Here is a 7,010-nt window from a genome sequence, read left to right as displayed (position 1 = left end):
GTAACTGTGGAGATATTGGTTGTGGGTATGCACTTTCACACCAGTGTCTATTTGTCAACACACAGGAGAGTGTTACTCCAGTAACTGTGTTAGCTTATCTATTCCAGTACTTCAGATATATCCCCATTTATTTTCATGGCTTCCACCCACCACTTTGTCAGCCTTGGTCCAGCTTCATTGCAGTAAGGGGTTCTGAGCATACCTGTCAACTGGCTGGATTGTTTCAGGATGTCCAGGTTCTTTGCTCATATTTCTGGTCTGTTTTACAGATTATTCTTATTTCTCTGGTAAATCACTGTGATGATGTGATTGTTGTCAGAAAATGAGGACATACATTTCATTTACCTATCTCACATCCCTCAGAAAATGTATGCTGAAACAAACTGTGTCACTCTGTAAAGAAGAGTACAAGGGACAATGACTTCTTCCTTCATGGATGCTAATGTGTTAGTACTGAGATGTGCCAAATAGAAAGACTTTCTGACCACAGTGGCTATCTGGTGGGCAAAAGAGACATTGCTGTCAACTTGTGTACCCAGATCTCTTTTAATGCCTTCTTTGTTCAGGAGACTACCATTGATGTGGTAATTCATGGGAACTGGGTTTTCCCCAAAGGGGATGACAACACATTTTCTGACATTGAGCTTAAGGTCATGGCTCGGACACCAGTCACTGGTCTTAATGAGGCCTTTCATTAGGATGCCAGCATCACTTGGGTAGTTAATAATAGCTCCCAACTTGCAATTGTCTGCACACATTGTCAGCCAGAGTCCCTTCATGTTTGCATGGACTTCAGAGAAGTTGATACCAAACATGAGAGGACCCAGGACAGAACACTGTGGGACTCCACTTATGACTGCTCAGCAGACTGAGTTGGAGTCAGCTATTTCACAGTGTGAGTCCTATCTGTGACCCATTTTGCAACCCACCTAGTGATATAGGGGTTGATGCGTAGCTTAGTGAGTTTTTGCATGATGCCTGAGTGGGGAATGTTATCAAAGGCTTTGCCAGATCAAGGTAGGTTGTATGTACCACCTTGCTTTCATGTACAGCTCAGGTGACTGACTCCAAGAAGTTGACCAGGTTGATTGAGCAGGTATGACCTACCCTTCACAGACGTAAACTGTGTGGGATCTTGAGTCTGCGGATTCCCATATCCCTGTTTATTAGGTGCATGATGATGCATTCCATAGCTTTGCATAACAGACTTGTCAGGCAGTAGGGGTGGTAGTTCCCAGGGTCTGTAGTCACACCTCATTTGTGAAGAGGGGTGACTGTAGCAGTGCACAATTCAGTAGGGACAAAGCCTGAGGTGAGGCTGTATTTGATCAGGGCACACAGGTGAGGTGCCAGATCACTTTGTAGTTCATGTAAAACACAGCCAGGGATATTGTCAGGTCCCATAGCAGCTGTAATCTTGGCCTTGGATGGTGGTATTTTAACCTGTGCAGCAGTAATACTGGGTGCCTGGCAGTGTACTGGTATTGGGAATGGTCCTTTGGGGGGAGAGGGGTAAAGTTTGCACTCAATATGTCAGCCAGTATTGGCAATATTTGTTGGCTCAGTCTAGGAGGTACCATTGTCTAGTAGCTCAGAGCAAATATTGGTATTGCCATGGCGATTCTTTACATAACTGTATGAGGCCTTGTGGTTATCTTTATTATGTGCTCCAATTCTGTTTTCACAGCTAACTTTGTAGTATTTGATGAGGGAACTCAACTTTTAATTGAGGCTGATAAGGGTTTTTTCAATTTTGAGACTTCACCTTATGCTGTAACAGTTACCTACTTTTGTTGTACAGTTTCTTTATGGGTATGGACCACCATATTGGCTTCCTTTTTGGAGGTGAGCATCTTGGTTCTATTGGGTATGGCAGTATCCATGCATTTGTGTACGTGTTCATAGTGCATTGTTGTTTGATTTAGCAGTCATGCAACTAGTCCCATTTGTATGGCTGCCATGAGGTTAGCCACCTCTGTTTTTAGGAGGCCATAGTTGGCTTTGGAAAGGCTTTTCATGGTGGTTACCTGTGCAGGGGTAGGGGGTAGGAGGGCTGTGGATTTCCAAAGGTGATTACTTTGTGGTCAGATACAGGAGGAGTTAACTATTGGTGTACAGCAACAATCGCCCATGTTAGTAAGAACAAGGTTGATGTGATGGGCAAGTGCATCGGTACATGAGTAGCTTTCCTAGCTAATGGTAGGGTTGTTAAAGTCAACCAGTATGAGAGTGTTAGATTGGACACTAATATTCACAAGGGTGTTTAGTGACATGGAGTGTGAGTCTTGGGACATGTTTGGGACCTATAGCAGGCTACAAACTGAACCACTGTCTTACCCAATGTTAGCTACACCTGCAGGATCTGTCATGCTTAATGTTGGTCTACCACTCTGGAGGTGTGTGCATCCTTTATGAATATGGAAATACCACCACCTTCGGAGCTTCAGTCCAAGTTCTACAGCCAAAAGGTGTGGAATGAGTTATAAGCTGGTAGTGCAGGGATGCTTCCTGCTGCCTTTAACCAGGTCTCTGTTACAGCACAGATGTCATTGTTCCCCATTTTAATGAATACTTCCAGTGAGTGCATTTTCAGATTTAGACTTCTAGGGGGCAGCAGCATGACCCACCAGATTGCATGTGTTTGTAACTGTTATATATTTATGTATATATATATATATATATATATATATATATATATATATATATGTGTGTGTGTGTGTGTGTGTGTGTATTTATTCACCTTTCTATATATATATATATATATATATATATATATATATATATATATATATATATGTGTGTGTGTGTGTATGCATATATGTAGATGAGAATTTAGATGTATCTCTCTCTCTCTCTCTCTATATATATATATATATATATATATATATATATATATAAAATGTATAATTTGTCCACATATATGTATCTCCATACATATATACATGTATATATAGAGAACCTGACTGATTCTACAGACTTATCTCCCTACTGTTGAACGATTGTACTAAGTGATATGTTTGGAAAATCATCACTATCTAGTCGAGCTCAGATGGTGTAATGGTACATTTCTTTGATTGTAGTTTACAGGGCCCTGGGTCCAAGACTTGGCAGGACTTATTATTTTATTGCAAGGCAGAACAGTTGCTGCTGGGGTGGAAGGGATAAGGGCAATAATTAGAAGAGGTCCCTAGTTTGGGCCCATTCACCCCCATTTTGACAGCCTTTGAACAGATTTGTTGCAGTAAGAGGTTCAGAATATGGATCTGATGTCCGACTGCACTATATATATATATATATATATATATATATATATATATATATATATATATATATATATATCCATATATTTGTTTTAGGTACATACAAAGATATTTCTATATATGTATGTATTTATTATATATATATATATATATATATATATATGTATATGTATATATATATATATATATATATATATATATATATATCATATATGTGTATATTTTACATGTATATCTCTACATATATCACGTATTAATGTTTATATATATATATATATATATATATATATATATATATATATATATATATATGCATCTCCATACATATATACATTTATATATATGTATAAAACTCAACTAATGTTAAACCTTTTCCCTACTGTTGAATGACTCTACTGAATGATATGTTTGAGAAAACATCAGACACTTCTACAGCTCAGATGGCTTAGTGGTCAATTGCTGCGGCTATGGTATGCAGGGTCCTGGGTTCAAGACTTGCAAGGACTGATTATTTTGTTGCTGGGAAAAACAAGGGCTGTTGGATACAGAGTGATTAAGGAACCTTTAAGCAGTTGTAAGCAGGTTTGCACGGCAGTGGGCAATGTTAACTTCCAGTTAACTATACTGACAGACAGCCTTAAAAGTGCTTAATCGGTGTAGGCATCACTTAGCACCGCTCAAACAGGCTTACTCCTGCTTACTACTGCTTACTCCCGGTTACCCTGTGCTAATTTCTTTAAAAGAAAAGATTCCTTTAACTCAGTGGAAACATGGCTCTCAAACAACCAACTCATCCTCAACCCTAAAAAAACAAAACTCCTACTCTTCCTTCCTAAGACAGCCAAACCACATTAAGACCTCTTTTACTATCCAGTCACTTAACAATAGCCCTATTGTAGTTGAATCTAGCTCAAAACTCCTCAGTATCACAATTGATGATCAACTAAAATTTGATCTCCACATAAATAATTGTATCAGGAAAACTCACCTTAAATTAGGTCTACTATATAGAAGTAAACAATTTGTCACTCAGGAACCAAGAATTGCTCTCACTCATGCTTACCTTCTCCCCTGCTTAACATATTGCTCACAAATCCTTATTAACCTTAACTCCTCTCTCCTTACTAGACTTGAGACTACATACCACAAAGTAGCTAGATTTGCAACTCAACAGTCCTATAGATCTCACCACTGTCTCTCTCTAAAATATTTAAACTGGCTTGAGCTGCCTCACCTTCTCCTTCTCTCTCAGCTTCAAACCATACACTCAATTCTTTAGTAGCCATCTTTTTGTTACACTCTGTCATCTCCCACTATGCACCTTCAAGAAACCTCCACAGCTCTTCCCAAGACCTCTGAAATATCTATAAGCCCAAGTCTAAAGCAGAGTGCAACTTGTATAGCTACCACCCCTCTATTGAATGGAACAAACTTTCTCTTGAAATTCGAACACTCACACATCCCAAACTATTTAAACTAACTTTAAAAGAATATTTAAAAAGACGATGTATCTGCCAGTGCTCAAACCCACCTTGATATCACCCTGCTAATCTATGTATTCCTCTCTCTTATACTTTACTGTTATCTCATATGATTCAATTGCACAAAAAAAATGTACTCCTATGTTGCTTTTTTATATTTACTACTACGTTTAAAAATGCGGTTGCTGAAATATATCTGTTTGCCATTTTTCTACTTATATAATATTTATATAATGACTAAATGTAACCTGTATACTTTTAAAAAAATGCTCTTGCAGTCATCTATCTATCTGCCATTTTTACTTATATAATATCTGTATAATGACTAAATGTAATCTGTATATACTGCAGCTTTTCTCCCCGGGCCTTTGCTGAAAAAGGACTTTGGCTCAGTCAAACATTCCCGGTCAGCAAATGTAAAATAAAATAAATAAATAAAAAGGGGTGATAGGAAAGTGGTGAAAAAAGGGGGCATGGAAAGGGAAAAGCGATATGAAAGATAGCTAGGGATGTGCAAGACGGGTGTAGGGAAGGTCCATAGCTGTCCATTTCTTCTACAGCAACAGCTGTGCTTATATACTGAATTTGGAGGTAAATTTGGACACTCAAACCCCTGAGAGAGAGGGCTGAGGACAACAATAATGTGTTGTGAAGGCAATCAGACCAGATTACATATGCCCACTGGACACGTGTGTGAAATGGACAGCTATGTATGGGAGACACTTTTTTTTGGAACAGATTACCCTTGTTTTTTAGCTGAGAGTGGGATGTTGGGGTAGGATAGTAGGTATATTTGGGTAGGTATTTTGGGTAGGAAGACAGACAAGATAGATAAGACAACATACAGGGGCATTATATGACATATGTGAGGGTAAACACCTTGGATGGGGAGGGGTGTTTGGTATTTGAAAGCACACAAGCTCCCAAATAGATACAGTAGGACTGAGGTCCGCACCCATGGGTAGTCACCACTGCACCTTCATGGCTCTAAAGGTGTCTGTGCTGGGGGCTGAGCAGGAGGGGCAGGCTGACCCACCAAATGCACTACACAGCCCTCAAGCTGGCATCGCAGGCCTCCCAATCACAGGTCACTATGCACCAAACCCCGGAACTGGCTTCGAGTGACAGGATCCTGTCCACTCCTGCTCCTGGGGGGGACAAGCCTCATCTCCTGAGGAGGTTCCACCTGAATTTGGTGCAGGACCAGCAGGCGAGGAGGACCCAGGATGGGTCCCAGACATGCTGGGATCTGGTGCCATGGCCAGATGAGGTAGGAGAGGAAGATCTACTGGGATTGGCCTTCCCAGACATGCTATGGTGTTGCAGTTTTAGAACATATGTTGGTTAGTAATGCTAAATACATTCCAGGATTAGTTATAACAGCATGCATGAGTATTCCCATTAACCCAAAACAACAGATTTGGAACATTTGCATAGCAAACAGAATACATGCATATATGAAACCACAGTGGGCATTACACTGGCATGCAGGTTACATTGATAGCAACAGGCCACCAATGATAGCATTTGAACAGGGAACATTAATTGGAAAAAATGTCAACATTTGTAGAACAATAGGACACATGTCCCAACGTTAGGTTTGGGGGAAAACATACCCATTCATTTATGTGTTTAGATTATTGGTGAAGATAAGGTGGGGGAGATAGAGAGAGAGGTGGCAATTAACAAATGTAGATTCTTGCAGTGATCACAGCTTTAATGATCATTGATCTAATCATTACTCTACAGGTATTATTACAACAACCTATGGCCTTGGGTTGGACAGTGGTATGTTTGTACACAGTGTATAATTTCAGCCTTCTTATAGCTACTTTATACCTTCTCTTACCTGGAATACCTGTGGAGGAAATTTCTGTTAACACTACCTGACTGTTTCTACCCATATTCACATAGTCAGGGTTACATATGTGCACTTATACCGTGTGTGTGTTTGTGTGTGCTACTGCCATACTCTGCCTTGATTTCTATCGGTCACCCTGGTTGTTGGCAGCAGGGACCAGTAGCTGTGACAGCATGACACTTTTGAACATTTCTTGGGGGAGACCACTTGGTGTTTGTACTTCTCTTGCTATCATTTGCAGCCTTGGTGTTGGACATAGTATAACTACAGCCTTCTTATAGCTACTTTATACCTTCTCTTACCTGGATGACCTGTGGAAGAAATATCTGTTAACACTACCTGACTGTTTCTATACATATTCACAAAATCCTAGGTGAAATTATGCATACAGCTTACTACCACTCCCAG

This window comes from Protopterus annectens, chromosome 5.part1 (assembly GCF_019279795.1).
Source record: "Protopterus annectens isolate FY-2018-M chromosome 5.part1, PAN1.0, whole genome shotgun sequence".
Classification (NCBI taxonomy): Eukaryota; Metazoa; Chordata; order Ceratodontiformes; family Protopteridae; genus Protopterus; species Protopterus annectens.
The sequence above is the reverse complement of the archived record's forward strand: the minus strand, read 5'-3'. Positions refer to the sequence as shown.